The sequence below is a fragment of the Pleurodeles waltl genome, chromosome 5 (assembly GCF_031143425.1).
Source record: "Pleurodeles waltl isolate 20211129_DDA chromosome 5, aPleWal1.hap1.20221129, whole genome shotgun sequence".
Classification (NCBI taxonomy): Eukaryota; Metazoa; Chordata; class Amphibia; order Caudata; family Salamandridae; genus Pleurodeles; species Pleurodeles waltl.
In genome coordinates this window covers 1,650,243,505-1,650,268,677 of record NC_090444.1, presented here as the reverse complement: position 1 = coordinate 1,650,268,677, position 25,173 = coordinate 1,650,243,505, and positions in this window count along the sequence as shown.

Sequence of the window (25,173 nt, the reverse complement as noted above, 5' to 3'; positions counted from 1 at the left end):
TGTAAATGTTTCTCTCCTACCATTTGGCAATTCCTGTTCCTCTGCACCGTCTGTGACATCACCCCAGCATGTCAGGAGCATCATCCACACCCTGTAAATAGGATCACCATTTAAGAATGCACCAGAACGGACTCACCTAACATTGTTAATGGACTTTTTGCACTACTCCACCTAAAAATAAATATCACTTGCACACCTATTGTGTCTCTGTGTCATTTCACACTTCAACTGTGCAGTACATAACTCCAAAGTGGCTGTGTGGCAACCATGTCGATTCTCTATACTACTGTCCTGATTTCATGTATACTGAAACATCTGTGCAGTGGCCAGGATTGCATCATAGCTTTACTAGACTGAGGAAAATAACTGATGTAGGGACTAAGCACACACAATCATGCTGTGTTGGACAGAATGAGGCCCCATCCATAGCTATTCTAGACAACTAATGGTGGCTGAGAAATGTAGGCACCTTGCAATACTAAAACAAGACATTATGCTGTAAAATGAAAGGAATGATAACCAAATTACACTGCATCAATCACCCTTACAGCGTATACTACCATGAAGGAAAGTCATGCTCAAGCAGTACACACATGATGTAGGTCAGCAATGACAGCAACAAGACAAGAGTGTGAACACATACTCATCTACAAAGCTCTCCCTGAACTTCACAATGCTGTCCGACCTATCTATTTACCTACAAAATCCACTCTGGAAGCACTCTTTGTGAAGTAGGATACATACCAACCCCAAATCTTGATGATCTATGCACACTACCAATGGTGGCTCTCCCACATGGTGGATACTTACCAAGTTAGCACACGGGTAGCTGGCATGTTAAACCTCAATAGCCTGGGGATAGCGAGCATAGGACACAAATGTCATACTAAAACTTTCTGCTACACTGATGTCAAGGCCATGAAAAGGTAGCACCTAACGCATCAGGTAAAGGGTTAACAACATTTTTATTTCCAATAAGTAATAAAAGAGGCAACTAAGGGAAAGATAAACCTACACTAATCTAACCTGACTACTACTAACCCACAACTGTCCCTAACTAACCGAAGCTAAACTTACTCTACACATGTAACGAAACGATCTAAACATCAACCCCCACCCACCATTATGAGACAAGACACATGCAGGACAACACTTACTAACCTACACACATACTACACTATCCTAAACAAACATATATATATATATATTTTTTTTTATATATATATATTTTTTTTTTAAACAGGAATCCCAACATTGCCCCCCACCCACCCACCCACACAAAAAGATAAGATATAAAGAAGAAGGACCCCCCACCCTCTTACCTAACACTAACTAAGCTAATTTCCTACACTTATCCTATAACTAACCCCCCAAACCCAACTAACAGTATGAAATAGGAAAGAGGTGAGAGGGGAGGGGTAAAAGTTCTGGAGGGCAAAACGTCTACTGATTTGGCCTCCGTAGTGTTCGCCGGATGGAGCGCACCTTCTTCTTCACCTCAGCCATGTCCTCCGTCAGGGTGTCAACTTTTCCAATCAACCTGTCCAATTTCCTTGACAATGCGTGGAACTCCGCTGGGTTGATCGGAGGGTCAGTGCAGGTCTGGGTGCCGGTGGAGGTGGATTGTGTTGGTGGAGTGGTGTGGGCACGGGACTGCCCTGCTCCCACCACACGGCTGGGTCCAGGTCTGGTTGAGGATGCCTGGTCCGTTGCTGGGTCCACTTGGCCAGACCTGGTGGATGTAGTGGCGGGGGTTGTTGGGGGCACCGTTGGGGGAGCCTGTGGTGTGGCATACCACGCCCTGGAGGCCCGTTCCGAATTGTATCTGCGGGCCATCCTCTGATACCCACACTGCACCTGCAGGATGTGGCTGTACCTCATTGCCCGGCGCTCAAACTGGTTGCGAGCTGCGGCACTCAGGTTTGCAGCTGTGAAGAGAAAAGGCAAATATTGAGCATAGAATTTACAGTGGGTTGAATACCACAATGGGTAATTTGTCCATTACTAGCAATGTATTGGTTGCAGCAATTGTTACAACATAGTTCACGGGAAGGCTCAGAGGAAGTACATGTGAATCATGCATACTGAAGGGCATATCACATATAGCATATCCATGTCTCTACATGATGGATGACATCACCCTAAACTACTCATACAATTCATACCTAAGGCATTATACATTATGGCACCAGCTCGTCCGCATACTGACTTCACTACATATGTCATTCTATGTGATAAGAATCACACTCCTCACTCAATGGCATTTCGAAATAGTTGTGTGCTAAGATTGAACCCCTGGCCATGAATCATATGTCGACACTATGGGCCAGATGTAGGAATTGATGGGAAATCAACTAGCAAATTGCAAAGCTGAACGGTGTCTCTGACACCGTCTGCGAGTCACTATGGGGTCCCTAAATCCCACCTCATGAACATCAATGATGTGGGTTCCAACTTGCACCACCTTAGCAACTATGGGCACTCACGGGGATGGAGGCCTGCTGGGAACAGCAGAACTCCATAGACGTGACTGCTTTTAAATGAAGCAAGTTATTTTTCACCAAGTGTAGGCCCTTTATCTGAAAGGAAAATGAGCTGCGATTTGTTTAAATTCACAACAATTGATTTTTCGTAATTTACACAATAATTATTGCTCCCCTAGACCACTGGCTGTTTTGTGCAGGAGTATTTTGGTCCACTCACAAAGGTGGAGGTTCACAATGAGGACCCCTTCCAGTCAGCAAGTTGGTTAGCATCCACTTCAAGTGGATGATAACAGCTACTCACTTTGCAACCACGTACTCGTTAGCAAATGGGATTGCCTACCACTGTGATTTGCAAGTAGGGCTGGTAAACTCCTTTATTTTTTTCATTTAGAAAAGCATTTTGCGAATATGTACATGACCACCAAAAACATTTCGGATTAGGAAACAGACGTTTGCAACTCACTAACATCAAATTATGCTATTTGCAATGTGGAGACATTTTGCTACATCTGGACCTAGGTACAAACTCAAGTCACAAAAGGTGTTAAGTACGTGTAACATACTGGTTGCTACAGTCCTAGGTACCCTGTTTCACAGTAACATCCCAGTCTTTGTGGGTGGTGTGGGAAGAACAAACAACAATCCCATGATCAATGCACAACCAGGAGTGTACAGAAAGTTCAACAAGCATGTGCCTTCACACACAACACCTATGAAGGGCTAGCAACACGTTGGAGTCAGCCCAACCTTGTCACATCCCAGGTCCACACATGTCAAAATGATATGACTTAGCCAAACATAACATACTATTAGTGAGGCATGTTTTACAACACACACAGAGGAGGTAGAACACCCATTCACATGATTCAACAGAACACCTAGGCCATTGCACTCAAGTCACACACACTTCGAGGTCACCTTGTGGAAGTACATGCCCCCGGAAGATCCGACCTACAGTGTACACAGTCCATCCTCAACTATGAAGAAGCACTTGTCATCGAAGCCATGTGCCTAAGCTATCTGGGAGACTGTCAGTCTGATATGCTGACTCAGTTAATGGCAAGTTCCTGACCAAGTCTAACATTGACCAGTGAATTCAAAATGAGTCATGCAATTCCCAATTGTCGCACTAATTGAATGACCTACTGCCCCTCAATCTGAGAGATGACTAGGTATTGCTTTACAGAAACATTATTCCAATTTGATATCACACCAAAACAACAAAGCCAATGAACGGCCAGCACATCAAATCATGAATTATCCTGAACACACAGTAATCCATCATGCTTCATTTCCAAACAATGTAAATAGCACTTAGGCAACACTCACTGTAGGTATCGGGGTCGTCAAAATGGGCTACCTCACCAACGGTGTACGGGGCTGGTCCACCTGTAAAGCATGAAAGGAAGATTATACTCAGACTGGGTGAACAGACAAATAATTTCTGTTACAATGACAGTGTGTGAATATTACATGGTAATGAGACACTTTCACACATGCTCATCCTGCCTGGCTGACTTTGTATTCTAGATTATCATTGGATGAGTCTCCTGCTCCAGTGACACACCCTACTACACTCATGCAGTGGCCAGGACAGTCATGTGTCGTCCAAGTTAATCCTCCATTAGTAGGCCCGAACAATCATGTGATCCATACATCTCAGCATGTGCATCCCAGAGAGAAACATTCCACAACTGGTTCCATGAGGACTGCATGACCACTCACAATCAAACAGGCTATGTGGACAGGTTCAACACACAGCAACCAGACACACATGTGACATATGTGTGGACAACATGACTAACTTCATGTGACGTGAAGGCAACACACAGGTGTAGCATCATCATGTGTTTGCAATTTTCGGTCTAGCTATGGCGTCTACATATGTAGGTATGTTGTTTCTACATGACGTACTCACTGGCCATTATGACCAGTAGAGTACAAATAGAGCAGTTCACGTGTTGCTTTTCAGACACAAATGCAACAGTACATTCCATGCAGCTACAGCCATCTGGTATGTGTTGCAAAAATGAGGCATCGGCCTGGTAGCATAGGTCTTCATACACATCCTGCAACAAATACACATTTGGACACATATGTATACCTTTGTAGCGCAGCATTTGCATCATTTTGTGACGCAGAGAGGGGGCTACTTAGCAAAATACAAATAGATGTTGCATTTTACTGCTATTATTGGGTGTACATGTGTAGCAAAAATGGGGATTTATGTGTATGCCCATGGGCCTAGGTTTCCCTAGTATAACACGCAGTCAGCTACTTATTTTGCAGATTGGCTACCAATCATCACATGTTCACGCACACATTCCTATTATTCCCATATAATTGATTATTACTCACCAACATAGCCACCAATCCGGAGTCCCAGGTGGTCCAGCAGGTCCTGTTCCCTGCTGATCAGATCTGCCCAGCGGTGCTTGAGTTGATGTATATTCCTCAGACTCCCGTAGACCCGGACCAGGTGATGGCGCACCTTCTCCCAACGGATTTTCCTCGCCTCCGTGTGATACCCCTGTATCACACGGCCCCCAGCCTCCAGCATCAGTCGGAGGAAATGGCTTACGAGCCATATGAAGCCCCCCAATTCGTCCTCACCCATCCTGGACAGGCGAGGCCTACCTGACATGATGAGAGGTGTAAAAAAGTACAAAAGAAAAATGAAAGAAAAAGTGGGAAATGGGGAAAGGTAGAGGTGTGAAAGAAAAAGAAGAAGGAGAAAAATAGCCCAACTAACCCCCCAAACTATGCTACCCACAACAGACTCCCACAGACAATACAAACTATCACAGGTATAGACAAAATAACACTAAACAGACTGAGACAATGTTAGACAACAATAAAAGATTGACACAAAGACAAAATACAAGGCACACAGGACACTAAAGCAGTAAAACACAGGACAACACCTTTCACACAACCACACAGTCTAGATAACTCTGAGACTGCAAAGTGAAAGTGAAAGTCAACTCCCAGTACAGATTTGGTAAACAGGATATCCTATTACATCACTTCCTGCATAAAATGGCCGCCGTTTTTATTTTCGCGTAATGCGTCATATTTTCACGCATACACAGATGTGCGTCATATTTTTTTGACGCATTACAGTGCACATGATGCGGAGTGTAAAAATATGATATGAATATTAATATTTCAAATTGTACATGAGATGACCAACATATTGTGCATGTAGCGTCAATTTCACCACGCATACATCATGGGCGTCGTTTTTTTTACACGTACAGTGGTGCACATGATGCGGAGTCAAAAAATATGATATGAATATTAATAATTAATACTGTACATGAGATGACCAACATATTGTCCATGTAGCGTCATTTTTACCACGCATACATCATGGGCGTCATTTTTTTTTACACGTACAGTAGTGCACATGATGGCGAGTGAAAAAAAATGATATGAATATTAATATTTCAAATTGTACATGAGATGACCAATATATTGTGCATGTAGCGTCAATTTCACCACGCATTCATCATGGGCGTCGTTTTTTTTACACGTACAGTGGTGCACATGATGCGGAGTCAAAAAATATGATATGAATATTTATAATTAATACTGTACATGAAATGACCAACATATTGTCCATGTAGCGTCATTTTGACCACGCATACATCATGGGCGTCATTTTTTTTACACGTACAGTGTTGCACATGATGCGGAGTCTAAAAATATGATATGAATATTAATAATTAATACTGTACATGAAATGACCAACATATTGTCCATGTAGCGTCATTTTGACCACGCATACATCACGGGCGTCATTTTTTTTTACACGTACAGTGGTGCACATGATGCGGAGTGAAAAAATATGGTATGAATATTAATAATTAATACTGTACATGAAATGACCAATATATTGTGCATATAGCGTCAATTTCACGACGCATACATCATGGGCGTGTTTTTTTTTACACGTACAGTAGTGCACATGATGCAGAGTCAAAAATATTGTGGATGTAAATAATAATTTGAAGGTGAAATATCAAGGCACTTTTGGATACATTTGTATCTGACTCTGCATTGTGTGCACTCATGTACATGAACAAATTATGATGGCCATGCTGTATGCGTAGAATATGGAGCAAATTTATCCAAATGTCTTCATGTGTTTAGCTTTGGAAAGGTGATTTGTCATGGTAAAACGGTGCGATGTGAGACACATTTGCGTTTGTATATGACAAATGTCCGTACTTTTATGTATAGACGGCCTTCACACTGTGATGTTTGGGATACGTTAACTAATGTATTGACCATATTTGACAACATATTTGGTGTAATTGCTGATGGCTATTTTGAAATGAGGTTTTTGATACGTTATGTATTCCGTCTCCAAAATGTCCCCACCTTTATGATGGGGATGCTTTTATCTGTAGTCCTAACAGGGAGTGGGAGAGTCACTTTCAGTTTTTATGGGGCTGACCATGTCCCATTATGATTTTGTGTTTCATATTTGTGTAGGACTTGTGACATGGAGGCCACACATGTGCCTTATGCATGTGTTTAGTTCACAAGTACATGATTCCTGTATGTTTTGGGGGTGGTAGAGGTGGAGTTAGGCCCCCAGCACCCTAGGATTTGACCATCCAGAATAGCTACTGTATCCATGGAGTATTTTTATCATATCCTGGCAAACCTGCAGCAGCGGGCGAATGTAAGGCCATATGGTATGAATGACTGTTGACCATTCATTCATCTCATTAGCCCATTTGACGTTTGCAGTATTGATGATTTGGAGCTAAGTTGCATTCCATTTTCATATGACTAAGGGGGTCATTCTGACCGCGGCGGTCGGCGGTCGCCGCCCGCCAAGCGGTTCCCGCCGATAGACCGCGGCGGTCATTCTGGCTTTCCCACTGGGCTGGCGGGCGACCGCCAAAAGTCCGCCCGCCAGCCCAGCGGGAAACACCCTTCCCACGAGGACGCCGGCTCAGAATGGAGCCGGCGGAGTGGGAAGGTGCGACGGGTGCAGTTGCACCCGTCGCGAATTTCAGTGTCTGCAAAGCAGACACTGAAATTCTTTGTGGGGCCCTCTTACGGGGGCCCCGCGGCACCCCCTACCGCCATCCTGTTCCTGGCGGGAGACCCGCCAGGAACAGGATGGCGGTAGGGGGTGTCAGAATCCCCATGGCGGCGGAGCGCGCTCCGCCGCCATGGCGGATTCTCAAGGGCAGCGGGAAGTCGGCGGTACACCGCCGACTTCCCGTTTCTGGCCGCGGCTGAACCGCCGCGGTCAGAATGCCCATCGGTGCACCGCCAGCCTGTTGGCGGTGCTACCACCGACCTCCGCCATGGCGGTAATTACCGCCAGGGTCAGAATGACCCCCTAAGTTTGCAAGACTCTCAGCGTTCACGATGTGATAATGCGAAGATTGTTTTGCTTGTCTGTGTCCCTTTCTGCATAAACTGGTTTAGTGTCATGTTACAATCTTCCTGCTACGTTCAAACTGGGACACAACTGTGATGGTCTACTTTCAAATATTAGGTTGGTTGTATGACATATGTGTACATGTGTGTGGGAATGTGGATCCAGTATGACCTGTCTGTGTGTATGTTGTCACTGTAACTTCAAGGTCTCCTCCTGAGTTAGTGGCAGCTGATGTTGTTGCAATTGTGTATTGCTCACATCATACACTTGAGAGAAGCCATTGATGACATGTTCACGTACACATGGATGGTCCCACCCTGTCTCTGAACACGTGTGATGTGACTTTCAAATGATCTCCAATTTTGGGCTGGATGAGAGACTGTTTCAGTTGTTTGGATCCGGCATGTGTAATTGTCACATTTGTACTCTTGTTGGGCTCTGTGTATGGTAATGTAACATGTCACATCCTACCCTCTGTGCATACAGTTGTGATGTTTATTTTTGGTGTGATGAATTTTAATGGCATTCTTGATCAATGAGACGACATTCATCTTCAGCTATTTCAAACTAAAGGTGGTCAGAAATGAATAGGCCAAAGCATGATGTGGTGTTTGTGATCTGTGTTTATTTACAAGTGTGGAATACAAGTGATTATAATGACTTAAGTAAAAAAATTGTTCACAAGCTGTTGGCGCCTACGCACTCCTGCTGCGGTGTTAGGTTGTTCCCCCTCCTGTTGCAGGCCAGCATCCTCCTCATCATCATCCTCAGGCATGTCTGGGTCCGGTTCAAGGAGGAGAATGTTCCTTTGTACACAAATATTGTGTAATATGGCACAAGTGAGTATGATTTTGCATACCATCTCTGGGGAGTATAGTAGGCTTCCGCCAGTGATGTCAAGGCAGCGGAACCTTGACTTTAGGATCCCAAAGGTCCTCTCCACAATGCTGCGTGTCCTCTTGTGGGCGTCATTGTATGCCCGCTCAGCAGCAGTATTTGGGTTCCCATATGGTGTCATTATCCAAGGCTGGATGCCATACCCCTGATCAGCTGAAAGAGAAACACAGAATGGTATCAATTAGATGTAGGAGGCACTGTTGTACGTATCTTTGATGGCAGTAGTTGTGTTGTGTTGTCTGTGACTATTTTGTGTACTAATGTGACAACCTATGGTTGTTGGTGGAAACTTTGGCATTGTTTTTTTTCCTTGGCTGAGCAATTGTTTGTTGTCTAACTGTTTGTCAGCAGGATGTATTGGTTTCTCAAGTACAGTGTGCCCTCCCTTGCATTGTGACTTGTGACACAGGTGTCCGTGTGTCCTCACTGGGGGTGTGATGATAGTTCCATGCAGAGTTGAAACATGAAAGGGTATTAGAAACGTTCATATGAACATAGCCAGGCCATCCCATCCCTTAAAAGTTATGCATTGTATTAGTGTACAGGTTATTGTGAGACTTCCAATTTGCAAGGTGACATTTAGGCAACCACAGTCATGAATGTCTTCACACTAAGCTGTGGAGTAAATTCAAATGTGTGAGAGGTTCAATGGTGACTTGTGACACATGGCTAGTGATGTGAGTACCTCAGTGTGTTCCTGTCTAGGTGTTGCTATTGTGGTGTATGGGTTGTTTATCCTAGAGGGTTTCTGTGCAGTGAGTATATAAGTAGATTTTTGTCCTTACCAACAAGTAGTCCATTGCCATACCGTCCATCCTGGAAGTGTTGGTTGATGGTGGAGTGACGGAAGATGAATGCGTCATGTACACTCCCAGGATATTTAGCCACAATGTTGCTGATCAGTCCTTGGTGATCGACTATGGCCTGCACGTTGATGGAATGTGTGTGCTTCCTGTTGCGGTAGAGGTGTTCACTCGCAGCAGGTGGCACAAGGCGTACGTGTGTGCAGTCGATTGCACCAAGGACGTGCGGAAAGCCACTGATGGCGTAGAACCCCTGTTTTGTTTCCTGCTGCTTCTGCAGTGTGTTAGGGAAGCAGATGTGGCGGGGTGTCAGTCCAATGATGGCATCCAGTACTTTAGGCAGGAATGCGGAGAAAGATGGTTGTGGGATTCCACCAACCAGGGCACCAGTTGTCTGAAAGGAGCCACTTGCCAGCAGGTGAAGTACGGCAAGCAGCTTTGTTTCGGTTGGGATAGTGCATGGAGTCACTAAAGTGGGGGCCAATTGCTGTTCAATATTTGTCAGCAGCTGCTGAATGGCCTGCCAGTTCAACCGATACCTCTGGATGATGTCTCGTTCCCTGAGGCCATGCAGGGTTGTTCGTGGGCGGAATATCCTCTCCTGCCTTCTGCGCTGTCTTTGGGGTCCCTGCTGTTGTTGTTGTGGCTGCTGTTGTTGCTGCAGGGCTCTGCGTCTACGTGCACGTTGAAGAAAAAGCACCTCCATGTCTCCCTGTTGCTGCTCTGCTGCTCTGCTGCTCTGTTGTTTGTTCTGTGTGTTCTGATTAAGTACAGGTGTGTTTGCCCCATTTTAACGCCTGCCCTGACCCAGGCGTTAAAATTTCACGCTATTCGTGCTTTGCGCCATTTTTTTGCGCCGCCTGCCGTGCGGGAGTGATTTTTGCCCTGGAGCATAAATACCACGCACCGCTATGTGCGTCTGTTTTTAGACGGGAACGCCTTCCTTGCATCTCATTAACGCAAGGAAGGCGTTCACGCAAAAAAATGACGCTATTTGCCCATACTTTGGCGCTAGACGCGTCTGACGCCAAAGTATAAATATGGCGTTAGTTTTGCGCCGAATTTGCGTCGAAAAAAACGACGCTAATTCGGCGCAAACGGAGTATAAATACGGGCCTATATTTTTATATGAGGACTTGAGGCGTGCAAAAAAGAACGCCTCTTGTGCAAAAACAACCTGAATTCCTTTACAGAGCCCTGTGGCATGCAGTAATGTGCTCCTTATGCCTGGTCCCTAGAGTGTGCGCATGCCGAGACTATGTCCTATATGGGGAACTACAGCATGTAGTACTGTATGCCTTTTGTTAGACCAGCAGGGTGTGTGAACAAACAAGCTATTTTCCTATATGTGTACCTGCAGCGTGCAGTAATGAATGCCTCTGTGCCAAGTCAGAAGTGTGTGGGGGAATGGACTTTCTTGCTATGTGGCCCTGCAGCATGCCATAAGGATTGCCTTGTCCCACGTCATCAGCATATGAGCACTTGCATCATGCAATAACGACAGGCTCCTGCCTGGTCAACAGTGGGTGAGCAGTGGGTTTTGTTTATATATGGGACGCTGAGGCATACAGTAATGAGTACCTCTTTGCCAGGTCAGCAGTTTGACCTGCTGAGATGGATGTTGCTTAGCAATTTCAACATGTAGCGAATTGTATTAAGCAGTGAGTGGAGCTGTGATGTTAAGAGACACTGGGGAGATAAAGGAAATGTGACTGAGAGGTGGTGAGAGCTACAGGAGGGAATTCCTAAATGCGTCTTGCCCTCTCTTGTGCCCTTCTCAGAACTAGAAAGTGCAACTGACAGATTCCTCAGAAAAGTTTCAAACACAAGATCTCACACTTGTCTTCTGAATTAGTGAGCAGCAGAACAGTCGAAGGCTAGTGGAGTTATCTCAGACAATACAAGTTAGACATGTAGGGGCCGATTCACAAGTGTAAATCTGTGAGGAATTTCCTCACAGTTCAATCTACACTACACCTTTGTCTAAATCTCCACCTAAATGGAATTTGGAGATTTAAGCCAGTTAGTAGGAATACATATACTTAAGTTCATGCATGAGGGCATGGGCCCATGTAAAACTCAAAATATTACAATGCAGTTACAACCAGTAACTTTATGAGATTTTAAGTTTGTCGGACAGATATAGCTGTACATAGAGTAGGTCTATTTGTCCACCTATACTATGTAGGTCTACAAATTGAAATGTATAGGGAAACAAGCAGCATCTGAGGAAAATAATGCACACCTGAAAAACATTTCTACTAGGAGCATATAAATGAGCCCACACCCTGGATTTTGCCCTCCTCACCATGTGCTGCAAGATATTGTGGATGCCAGATTCATATCTGGCATCCACAATATCTTGCAGCACATGATAAAGAGGGCAAAGTCTAAAATTGATAGAAAGTGTGTGTGTTTCGGACATGCATTGTGGTATGATATGCTTTTGAGGGTATGCAAAGTACTGTTAGATTTGATATGTGTCAAGTTTATTTATGTTAATTAACAATTTACATATTTGTAATGTTCTATGCATTAGCAACTGTTCTATTCACGTTTTTTAGAATGTCTTTGTGTAGGTCTCTATACTGTATAAATTGGTATGGCTATTTTTTTTTTACAATTTATGGTTAATTTCCTTTTTACTTTATATTTGTATACTGTGATTCATATGGGTTTTGCAATTTCTAAATTTATTTGACCATTTTTGCCATTAATTTAATTTGTTGAGTTATTTAAGGCTATTAATTTTGCAATGTGATGACTACACGTGTAGAGCTATATGGCTATTATTTTTTTCTTAAGTTGTGGATTTTTTACTGTTAGTATTAGTCCCTGACACAATTGATGTCTATATAGTTCCCTTGCAGTACCTGTGAGTGGCAATGGGAGGTGTGTGAATTACTGCAAGGGTTAACTGAAGTAGATTTAGCATGTTTGGACTGTAGTAGATGTAGAGTAGATATGTGTGACTTTATCTGAGTGTAACTGACTTGCTGTTGCCTAATGTTACCTTTTCTGCTCCCACTTTGTAGTAAATATATCCCATTTTCCAGCCACTGACCCCAATTACACCTACAATGTAGGGCTACACACTCTTGATGGAGGACTCCACTTTTGAGAGATAGGGTAGTCATTAGCATACCTCTATAACAATGCCAATATGAATTAAAGTCTGATTTCATAAGAGGGTGATACTCCCTAAAACGCACCCTGTCATTTTTATGATGCAAAAGTAAGAACTAAGGACGAATCTCCAACCAGGGCACTCTGCATTGTGCTTACTGCTACTCAAACAATTACGCTGAGTCAGCCATAGCCAGCTTCTTATGAAACAGCTGTAAAAACTTCACCCCCCTTCAACAGTATTGAATTGACTCGCCCTTGAGCCAACTTATTACAGCCAGTCTGCAGGAACGAACATTATGAAGTAAAAAATGCTGTTTCAACAGATTTTTTTTTCTTTTCAGGCCAAGAGACGGGAAGGTACAGAAGGCATGCAAAAAGGTTTCTAGGTTATGGCCACATAAACTGCAACATTGGTCGGGACTCTGTTTTTTCCAAGAGGGGAGTGCGTCTTTAGTATCTAATAAACCTATTGGATATAACAAGAACTGATGTTTTACATAGATAGAAAAATGCTCTGCGAGATATCCTTGTGGGGACAGAGTCGAATAAGACCCAACACTGCCCAGGTGTGCCATCTTTTAGCCAAAGAGGCCTTGTCTGTGATAAGTGATAGGGAGCAAACAGAGATGTTAACTAATCTGTTGAGTGCAGACTTCCCCATGCTACTTTTTCATGCTTCTTTCATGCCAAAGGCTTGGATGACTTGGTTTAGGTAGCTTCCCCAAGTTCCTTTTCTATTGCTGGTTTATTGAGCCTGCACTTCTTGCCAGCAGGAATAACTTACAAAGGTATTCTTCTTGACCAGTAGCCTCTAGGATGCCTTAAGAAAGGCTCCTATACACTGAAAGACCTGATTCTTTTATGCCAAACTCCAGCCTGACCTATAATGTTGAAAACTGCCTTGTATACTTTAATTTGGCTTTTATTAAATAGAGGGTTCTCCCGGCCATGTAAAACCTCGGTCTCAACAGTCAAAACGGGGAGCACCCTGTCTTCCATTCCAGCATTTGTGACCCCAAGGCATCATGGTAAATGCAGTCATTAGCACACATTTGAATAGAGTTTTGAAAGTTTTTCACCATAAGTTGGTGCAGCAAGTGCCGCATCTTCAGACACGTGTTTCTGGCTATTTGGCCGTCATCAGCAAAGAGCAACGTGTAGCTGGCGGGGTTGCTTGAAATGCCGCCTTGAAAGTATTCACAGGTTTAAGTACCACTCAAGAAGGCACACAGGTGCTTCACCTGAGCTCGTCAGCTCAGAGGCTCACGGGAGCCTTAATTACAACAGTCAAAACGGGGAGCACCCTGTCTTCCATTCCAGCATTTGTGACCCCAAGGCATCATGGTAAATGCAGTCATTAGCACAAATTTGAATACCATGAGACCTATATACTTTTTAGGAGTCAAGAAGTCTTACAGAGACAGAAAATAACTCCTCAGAAGAACTCTTCTGACATTTTTCAAAATGGCAGCTATAATAGACGAAGAAAAGACATGTATAGAAATGGAACAAAATTAATGGTTTTTAATCCTTTTATGGATACACCAAATAGTGTGTATGACCTGAATATGAAAAAAATAATGTTTATCAGTCCTGAATATTGAACATTTGAAAAGAGCATACCAACAGGGACATATTTTTATAGCACTGGTTTTGCAAGTACATTTAAGTGCAAGTTCTGTGGGTAGAGGCTTTAGAAATTTTGTGGGTTTAGCACACCATCAATACTTTCCCAACCAAATTCACATGGATCTTTCTATACATATGCATGATCCAAAACATTTACACATCTTCTGATCAAGTAAAATGCTCTTTTAATGTGTCCACGCACAGAATGTGACATCAGTGGAAGGTCACTTAGCGGGTTTGATCTCTTGAACTAACTGTACCGAAGATCGTCAAAAGTCAGACAGACAGAACTCGTTTTCCATACAAGCACCAGGTATTTTTCTACGTCTTTAAAGTCACATTCTTCTTCTGTCTCAACATCAACAAATCCTTTTGGAATCTTCAGCAGGCTTAGCATTTAAAGTTCCAAGCTTTGTTCCAATTTTGCTCATAATTTCATCACCTGTAAGAATATGTTCCATGATAAGAACACGGGACATCCCAGAGTCAAGTTTCTTGTACAGAATATGAAGTGGGATTAAGGGGGTCATTCTGACCTCGGCGGTAAAAGGCCCTTACCGCCGGTCAGAAGGCCGCCAACATACCGCCGCGGCCGCTGCAAACCGCCACGGTCATTCTGACCTCCAACTGCCAAACCGCCGAAAACCCGACATCCACGGAAGGCCGCCTCATCAGCGGGCAGCGATAAACTGGAGATGACCAAACCTCCACTGCCATGCCAACACAAACACGCCCATGCCATTACGACCCACAAATCCACGCGGCGGTCGTTCAACCGCGGTATTCCATTGGCGGTACACACCGCTGCGGTCAAAATACACACACCTTTACAAAACACAGCCACATTGGCCAATTCGAAATACACACACCTGATACACATACACACACCACTCCCACACATCCAAGCAACTATAAAACACACACCCACATCACCCACAAACCCCCACTACTAGAAAATCGGAGAGAAGGCGAGAGAGAGAGAGAGAGAGAGAGCACAGCTATCGCAAACCCCAACACACACAGGAACCCAACTTCATCAACCACACCACATCTACGCACACATCACCACACACCACCACTCACATCACCACAAACACCACCCCACACCTCATCCACACCACCCCATGGCACCCCAAAGACACCCCAGGTTTACGGACCAAGAACTCAGGGTCATGGTGGAGGAAATAATAAGGGTAGAGCCCCAGCTCTTCGGCACACAGGTGCAACACACCACAATAGCCAGGAAGGCGGAGCTATGGCAACGGATCGTCGACAGGGTCAACGCTGTGGGACAGCATCCCAGAAACCGGGAAGACATCCGAAAGCGCTGGAACGACCTACGGGCGAAGGTACGGTCGATGGTCTCAAGACACAACATCGCTGTGCAGAAGACTGGCGGCAGACCACCACCCACTCCTCCCGAATTCACTGCATGGGAGCAAGAGGTCTTGAACATCCTGCATCCTGCGGGCCTCGCTGAAGTAGGCGGAGGAATGGACTCTGGTAAGTCTAATCCCAACTACTCCCCCCCCAACCACCAGCATGCCAACTCACACCCCCACCCTCACCTCACCCCCAACCCCCCAGCACACATCCTCCCTGCCAATGTGTCACCAGCACAACCCACCCAACCCAAAACCAAACCCTGAATGCCAACACAAACCATCGACACCCATCACCTATGCATGACCACTGCACATACCCATCCCCCCCCACAAACCACCCTCACAAATCCTCCCACAAGGGAATGCCAGCACTGGGGGACAAGGGCACCCACAAATCGCACGCCATGGTACACACAGAAGCAATAACCATACTCTTTTACCCCTGCAGGGCCCGAACGCCAACACAGCGGCCAGGAGGGTCCAGATTTGTCCATCCCACCCCCAGAACAGGCCCCCAGTGAGGACAGCAGCTCTGTCGACCTAGAACCTGATGACCAGCCCGGACCATCGGGGATCTCTGGACAGTCGGTTCCCCACACACAGACACAGGCCACAGCAGACCCAACCCCCTCTGGGAATATCAGCACAGCTCCCACCCAGCGGGCCCATGCCTCTGTCTCCAGGACAGGTCAATCAGTGGTGTGTCCGCCACTACAGGGCACCCAGGCTGACCCAACACCCCAACAACAACAGGGACCTGGGGGCAGTGGTAGTGGGCACGCCTTCCAGGGGACAGAGGCCCGGGGAAACAGGGCAACTGGAAGGGCTGCTGTGCGACAGGGGGGGGAGGACAGGCCCAGGGAACCGACTCTCCAAGAGGCCCTCACCACCATCATGGGAGCATACCACCACTCCCAGGAGACGATGGCGACGGTACTGGCCAGGTTCCAGGAGATTCAGACACAGCAGGAGGAACGGTACATGGGGTACAGAGAGGAGCTCAGGAACATCGTCCTGGCCCTCAACCAAATAGTCACCACATTGCGGGACCATCTGGCACCCCAAAGGGCCCCTGTCACCAGCCTGGACCAGGAACAGCCTACCACCTCCGCCGGCGATGGTGGACAGGAGGCCCCCACACAACGGCAGGCCACCAGAACCCCACCTCCTGCTGAAGATCAACCACCCCGCAAGAGGAACCTGAGATCACAAAGGAAGACAGAGTAGGATGCCAAGACCCCCGCCAGCATAAGATACCCCCTGATGTCATTCCACTGTCCCACATTGTCACCCTGTCCAACCTTGAACTGCCCCTGCTCCATCCTTCCACAGGCATATGGACAATGCACCTGTGCGACTGAGAACTGGACTCTGCCATGGACATTACTCCACCCCCACCCATCACCGTTTAACTATCATCAACCTATATGTAGCACTTTCAATAAATCACTAATTGCACTTAAAACACTCAGGAGTCTGCTTGTATTCTTAACAAATGTATTACACATAAAGGTTCAAAAATGTTCAGTTACATTGTGATGACAACATACCAATGTCAATGTGCTTTACTCCATGGGAAAACAAAGCAGAAGTCACGCAGTGGGTCATACAGCTCTGGAAAGGGAAGGGAAAGTCACAATTCAGTTGAAAGGAACTGGGGGGAAACACAGAAAGTAGAGATGCAGGAGGCCTGAAGTAAATGTCAAATGGCGTGGGGGATTCTTACCTGTGTGCTACTGAAAATACTGTTGTATAACTGTGTCCCTGTTGTCCGTGTCGTTCCCGTCGTCTTCCTCCTCTTCACTCTCCACAGGCTCCACAGCTGCTACAACACCACCATCTGGACCATCCTCCTGCAGGAAAGGCACCTGGCGTCGCAATGCAAGATTGTGAAGCATACAGCAGGCCACGATGATCTGGCACACCTTCTTTGGTGAGTACATTAGGGATCCACCTGTCATATGCAGGCACCTAAACCTGGCCTTCAGGAGCCCGAAGGTCCTTTCTATGATCCTCCTAGATCGCCCATGTGCCTCATTGTACCGTTCCTCTGCCCTGGTCCGGGGATTCCTTACTGGGGTCAATAGCCAAGGCAGGTTGGGGTAACCAGAGTCACCAATTAGCCACACACGGTGTCTCTGTAGCTGTTCCATCACATACGGGATGCTGCTATTTCGCATGATGTACGCGTCGTGCACTGACCCAGGGAACTTGGCATTTACATGGGAGATGTACTGGTCAGCCAAACAGTCCACCTGGACATTCATAGAATGATAACTTTTCCTGTTTCGGTACACCTGCTCATCGTCTTTTGGGGGTACTAAGGCCACATGGGTCCCATCAATGGCACCAATGATGTTGGGGATATGTCCAAGGGCATAGAAGTCACCCTTCACAGTGGCCAAATCACCCTCCTCAGGGAAAACAATGTAGCTCTGCATGGATTTCGTCAGGGCAGACAACACTCTGGACAAAATCTTAGAAAACATAGGCTGAGACATCCCTGATGACATGGCCACTGTTGTCTGAAAAGACCCACTTGCCAAAAAATGGAGGACTGACAGAACCTGCACCAGAGGGGGAATTCCTGTGGGTTGGTGGATGGGGGACATCAGTGCTGGCTCCAGCTGGGCACACAGTTCATGTATAGTGGCTCGGTCAAGTCGGTATCGAAGTATAATATGACGTTCCTCCATTGTCGACAGGTCCACCAGCGGTCGGTACACGGGAGGATTCCTCCTTCTCCTCGCAAGTCCCAGCGGACGGTGCCTAGGAAGGACAACATGGAGCACTGAGTCAAGCAACCCACAGGTACGTAACTACAGCTTGCACAGTACACGAATCGCTATGCATTGAATGGCTTGTATGAGTGGCAATGCAAGGCCTAGGCCTGTGTGACGCAGTAGAAATTAAGCCATGTGGGCCCTTGAAATGGCGGCTGCCTGACCTGAGAAGTGTGACAGTGGGATGTGAGGTCAATGCGCTGGCGTGACACACCGTGGCGGTAGGCGGTCGAAGACCGCGGCGCCAAGCCGCATTGGTTAATATTGAACCCTATGGGTTTCAGGAGCCAATGACAAGGTGCACCGGCGGCCGCGGGACGCACCGCGGCGGTACGCACCGCCGCGGGCGTGACCGCCATTTTCTATCTGCTTAATCACTCGAGACCTGATCATCCACAGGAGAGGACCTATACTGCAAGTGCTGCTGTGACCTCGGTCTGGGAGATACTATGGCTGCTGCGACTGGGGAAAGGGCCCCTGCCTTCACATCTGAGGAAATGGATAAACTTGTTGATGGGGTCCTCCCCCAGTATGCGCTACTCTACGGTCCTCCAGACCAACAGGTGAGTACACTGTGTGCACGTTGAATGGGCTATGCCTGTGTTGAGTGGGGTGGATATAAGATGGTGGGGTGGGGAGAGAATGACGAGTGCAAGGCACGACAGATGAGAGCATGTGCCACATGGCAAGGTTGGGGAGGGGGGCCAATCACATCTAACATGCGTAAAAATGATGATATTTCCAATTCCACCCTGTACATGTCAAATAGGTCAGCGCCCATCTGAAAGTCGACATTTGGCGTGCCATCGCCAAGGAAGTCCGGACCCTGGGGGTCCACAACAGACGGGGCACCCACTGCCGCAAGAGGTGGGAGGACATCCGCCGCGGGACCAGGAAGACCGCTGAGTCACTGCTGGGGATGGCCTCCCAACCTAGGAGTGGTGCCAGTCGTACCCTGATCCCCCTGATGTTCCGGATCCTGGCGGTGGCCTACCCCGATTTGGATGGGCGCGTGAGGACATCACAGCAGACACAAGGGGGTGAGTACCAGCACATTCAGCTATCTTTACCCGCAGTGGAGGTGCCTGGGTGGGGGAGGAGGGCTGTGGGTGACATTAGGCCAGGGCGCTTTCTGTAGTGTAGTCCTCTCCTTCAGCCATGTCCCTGTGCCCCCGCCCACCACCTCTGTAGGGTGACAAGTGCAGCTATCCATGGTCCTACATCACCCATGTGCGCGTTTGTTGTCCCTAGACCTGTTGGCCTAGTCACAAGTACTGAGTAGTGTACCCCGATTGCGCGGCTTAGTGGATGAGGCTCCTGTGTCTGTCCTCTCCGCCAACGGTGTGGACAATGCATGCATTCAACCTGTTTTTATTTCTCCCCCCACCCTTTATCTTTGTCTTCTTGTGCATGTGTGCATTAGCATCATCAGGCGGAGGAGAATTGGCACCGGAGCACGAGGGAGCTGCAAGTCACAAGGCCCCGGTGGGCCATGGCATAGACACCGAGGCCACCAGTGATACGGAGGGCGAGGGGAGCTTCACAAAGGGGACAAGTGGTGACACCAGCGACACCGACACGTCCTCGGATGGGAGCTCCCTAGCGGTGGTGGCAACATCCGTGCCCCCCGCCTCTACAGGTACAGCCGCCACCCAGCGCACCAGCTCCGCCCTCCCACCAGCCCCTCAGCCTTCGCTCCGTGCCCGCTCGCCCAAGAAGGCGGGCATCTCCTTCGCCCCAGGCACCTCAGGCCCTGCCCCTGTTACCCCTGCTGCCCTCAGTGAGGAGGTCATTGACCTCCTACAGACCATCATTGTTGGGCAGTCTACCCTTTTGAATGCCATCCAGGGGGTAGAGAGGGAGGTGCATCGTAGCAATGCATACCTGGAGGGCATTCATTCGGGTCAGGCTGCCCATCAACGATCGTTTAATTCTCTGGCCTCAGCACTGACGGCAGCCATTGTCCCTGTTTCCAGCCTCCCTCTTCTACCTGCCTCCACCCTGTCTCTGTCTCCTGTTCCTCAGCCTATCCCATCCACACCATCAGACCAGCCTGCACACACCTCAACACCCAAGGGAAGCTCATCCAGACATAAGCACCACAGATCACACAAACATTCACCCAAGCAACACCCAGATGCAGACATGCCAACAGCCACTACCACCTCTGTGTCCCCCACCTCCTCGTCTCCCTCCTCCCTCCCTGTGACGTCTCCACTCACACCTGCATGCACACCACCAACAGCCAGTACTTCCATCACCAGCACACCCTCCAGTACAGTCCGCACACGTGCAGTCACCACCCCCACTGCCATTTACACGTCCCCTGTGTCCTCTCCCACTGTGTCTGTCACCCCCTCTTCCAAGACACACAAACGCAGGCAGCCACCCACCCAACAGCCAACCACCTCACGACAGCCTCCAGCCCATGCACCTTCACCCAAGGACAGCACACCTGACTCTCCTACAACCACCTCCTCTTCCTCCACTCCCATAACCACTGCACCTACCCTTTACCTTGGTCCTAAAAAGGTTTACCTCTCCAGTCTTGACCTCTTTCCCTCCCCTGACCCACCCCCTCCATCTGCTAAGAGTCCCAAGAGCACCTCAGCCACCACCAGTCCGGGTTCAGGTGTCACCGTGGTACATGGATTTTGGAGTCCCCCCTTTGCCAGCAGTGATACATCGGTCAGCAGCAAGGGGACAGCCAGCCCCCCCCCTGGAAAGAGGACCCGTAAAGTAAGGGGCCGCCGCGAGAAGCCTGACACAGCTGCCCCCAAGGACCAAAGTTCTGCCACTTCACCTGCCACAACATCCAGGGGAGGCAAGGCCCAGAGAGCCACATCGAAGGAGGGCAAGGGCAGCAGGGCGTAGAAGTCAGCCAGCAGGAGCGCGGACCAGGAGGGCCCCACAAGCCCCATCCCAGGTGTGAGGGAGGACAGCCAAGGGCCCAGGACACCGTCAACGAAGGGTCCAGCAACGGCACGGTCGGAGGGCGACTGAGCAGGGAGTCCTCGCCAGGTCTGACTCCCTTGAATTGCAGGACAAGCACCGCTGAACAGGGCCCCGCCGTCCAGAAAGGCACCGCTGAACAGGGCCCCGCCGTGCAGAAAGGCACCGCTGAACAGGGCCCGCCGTCCAGAAAGGCACCACTGAACAGGGCCCCGCCGTCCAGAAAGGCACCGCTGAACAGGGCCCCGCCGTCCAGAAAGGCACCGCTGAACAGGGCCCCGCCGTGCAGAAAGGCACCGCTGAACAGGGCCCCGCCGTGCAGAAAGGCACCGCTGAACAGGGCCCCACCGTCCAGAAAGGCACCGCTGAACAGGGCCCCGCTGTCCAGAAAGGCACCGCTGAACAGGGCCCCGCCGTGCAGAAAGGCACCGCTGAACAGGGCCCCGCCGTCTCAAGCAACGCTCCGCTGGGCCCTTCCTGTCAAGCACCGCTCCGCTGGGCCCCGCCGTCTCAAGCACCGCTCCGCTAGGCCCTTCATCTCAAGCACCGCTCTGTTGGGCCCCGCCGTCTCAAGCACCGCTCCGCTGGGCCCTTCCTGTCAAGCACCGCTCCGCTGGGCCCTTCCTGTCAAGCACCGCTCCGCTGGGCCCCGCCGTCTCAAGCACCGCTCCGCTGGGCCCTTCCTGTCAAGCACCGCTCCGCTGGGCCCCGCCGTCTCAAGCACCGCTCCGCTGGGCCCTTCATCTCAAGCACCGCTCCGCTGGGCCCCGCCGTCTCAAGCACCGCTCCGCTGGGCCCTTTCTGTCAAGCACCGCTCCGCTGGGCCCCGCCGTCTCAAGCACCGCTCCGCTGGGCCCTTCATCTCAAGCACCGCTCCGCTGGGCCCCGCCGTCTCAAGCACCGCTCCGCTGGGCCCTTCCTGTCAAGCACCGCTCCGCTGGGCCCTTCCTGTCAAGCACCGCTCCGCTGGGCCCCGCCGTCTCAAGCACCGCTCCGCTGGGCCCCGCCGTCTCAAGCACCACTCCGCTGGGCCCTTCCTGTCAAGAACCGCTCCGCTGGGCCCCGCCGTCTCAAGCACCGCTCCGCTGGGCCCTTCATCTCAAGCACCGCTCTGCTGGGCCCCGCCGTCTCAAGCACCGCTCCGCTGGGCCCTTCCTGTCAAGCATCGCTCCGCTGGGCCCCGCCGTCTCAAGCACCGCTCCGCTGGGCCCTTCATCTCAAGCACCGCTCCGCTGGGCCCCGCCGTCTCAAGCACCGCTCCGCTGGGCCCTTCCTGTCAAGCACCGCTCCGCTGGGCCCCACTGTCTCAAGCACCGCTCTGCTGGGCCCCGGCGTCTCAAGCGCCGCTCCGCTGGGCCCTTCCTGTCAAGCACCGCTCCGCTGGGCCCCGCCATCTCAAGCACCGCTCCGCTGGGCCCTTCATCTCAAGCACCGCTCCGCTGGGCCCCGCCGTCTCAAGCACCGCTGGCCCATTGACAGTGCCGGTTCTGTGTCGAGCTACTGTTCACGCTGCACTCGGGCCACCCTGCCTCCTCCATTGCCTGTGGAGACTGTTATCCACTTGAGAGACTGTGGCTTTGCACTCCCCAGGATGTAACAGTGGGCAAGCCACCCACTGTATAGACTTGAGAGACTGTGGCTTTGCACTCCCCAGGATGTAACAGTGGGCAAGCCACCCACTGTAGAGACTTGAGAGACTGTGGCTTTGCACTCCCCAGGATGGCACAGCGTGCATGGTGGCCCCGTCGTGGATCTGGCGTCGTGGACTCATGTGGCTGTGGTGCCCCCCCTTCCCTTCCCCCTGAGGTGCCTGTAGTTTTATCATCTGATGCCCCTGCAGTGTTCTCTCCAAAGGACTCAGGTCTCCTGTGTGGGCTTTGCCCATTTGTTGATACACTTTGGCCCACGGACAGTTGAAATTTCAGTGACTGGCCAGGACTTATTGCCTCTATTTATCGGTTACGCAATGTTTTCAATTGATTTTTATTTTCTTTTTCCTGTTTTACCATGACTTCAATGAACCTATTTTATACATCTATTTGGTTTCTCACTTTAATTATATCTTTTCATTATTCCGGGGGGGTCGGGTGGTGTCACTTTGACTTGGTGCTCTGCATTGGTGTGTAGATAGTTGGGGGGTGGGTGTATTGCGTATGTGTGTGCCCGTAACCCTTCCTCCTCCCCCCTCCCCTGTGTCGTAGGTGCGGTACTCACCGTTGTCGTCTGCGCCGGAGTTCGTACTCGTGGTAGATGAGCAGGTAGACGAGAGCAGGTAGGATGTTTAATTCGGGTTCCATGCTGTCCTCCGTCCTCGTGGAGTGTATAGAGGTGAGCGTGTTCCCATTCGTAGTCTGTTTCCGCCGTGTTTTTATCGGCGGTGCTCCCGCCCCGGAAAAGGTGGCGGATTGGTGAGTTGTGATAGGGTGGGCGGTACATTGTCTGCCGCCTGCCTGTTGGCGGTGACCGCCGCGCTGTTTGTTTGTCCCGCCGTGGCGGTCGGAGTGTTAAAGTGGCGGTCTGTGTTGGCGGTTCCCGCCAGGGTCAGAATTATTTTTTTTTACCGCCTGCCTGTTGGCGGGTTAGCCGCTGCTTTATCACCGACCGCCAGGGTTGGAATGACCCCCTAAGTGTCTTTTCTCGCCTATTCCATAATGTATCCATAACAATCCTTGACTTATGAGCATTGCAACTAACCTAACTAGCATACTAATAACATCTGTGTCAATTGACAGTACAAGGACTAGATTGGAACCATTTACAACAGCCCACTCAACATCTGGCACAACACGAAGGTCAGCTTCCTCCAATTTGCTGGTAAGTTCTTGAACAATATGGCACGTACCTTTTGAATATATGCTGCAGGCACAAACTCCTCATTGGCAATCATTTCACTTGCAATAATTGGACATTCAGTGTTCACTGAAGAATCAGCAATGTTTTGGTGAGTTAACATCTCAAAGTTCATCTTATTCGATGTTGAAGACCAGAATTTATCAAGTTGCACAGGTATAGGTGTTGAATTTTTGATGCAGGCAGGGGCAATTGTTCCACTTGTAGACATGCGTCTGATTCTCTCACATTCTTTGACAGATATGTCAAGATAACTGTCAAAGACAATGTGCAGTTCTTGCAAGGTGTACATTGACTTTTATATCTGTAGAACAGTCTGAACGACCTCTCCGAAGTTTTGCATTGATAATATCTTCACCATTCGCAATTGTGACATATAGCCACAACAGCAGCAGTTTTCAGTGAGGATAGCTTTTCAAATTGAAATTCTTCAGGTGAAAGTTTTTTTTCGAGCTCTTGTATGAGTTTGCTCTTCACTGTTTTGGTTGCAGCATCTCCATCAAATAATGCGTTTGTTGGAAGAAGATCATGCAACAGAATGTCCTTGATAAATTCGCCCCTTTCTATTGCTACATCCATCTCTCTATGTGCTTGTTAAAGTTGTTTTTTGTAACCTCTTTTGTAGTGACTAGTTGGACAAAACTCTAACTATGGCAATTAAAGTGTGGAAGTTTAGCTTTGGTGACTATGTCAAACAGCTTTTTCTCTTTCAATACAAATCTCTCCTAATTCAGTTCTGTGTATAGGTTCAACCAATGTTCTAGGACACCTAGTAGATGTGTCTTTACATTGCTGCTGCATGAAATGAAGAAGTATGTCAACATGTTTATTGAAACATTCCCCACTATTTCA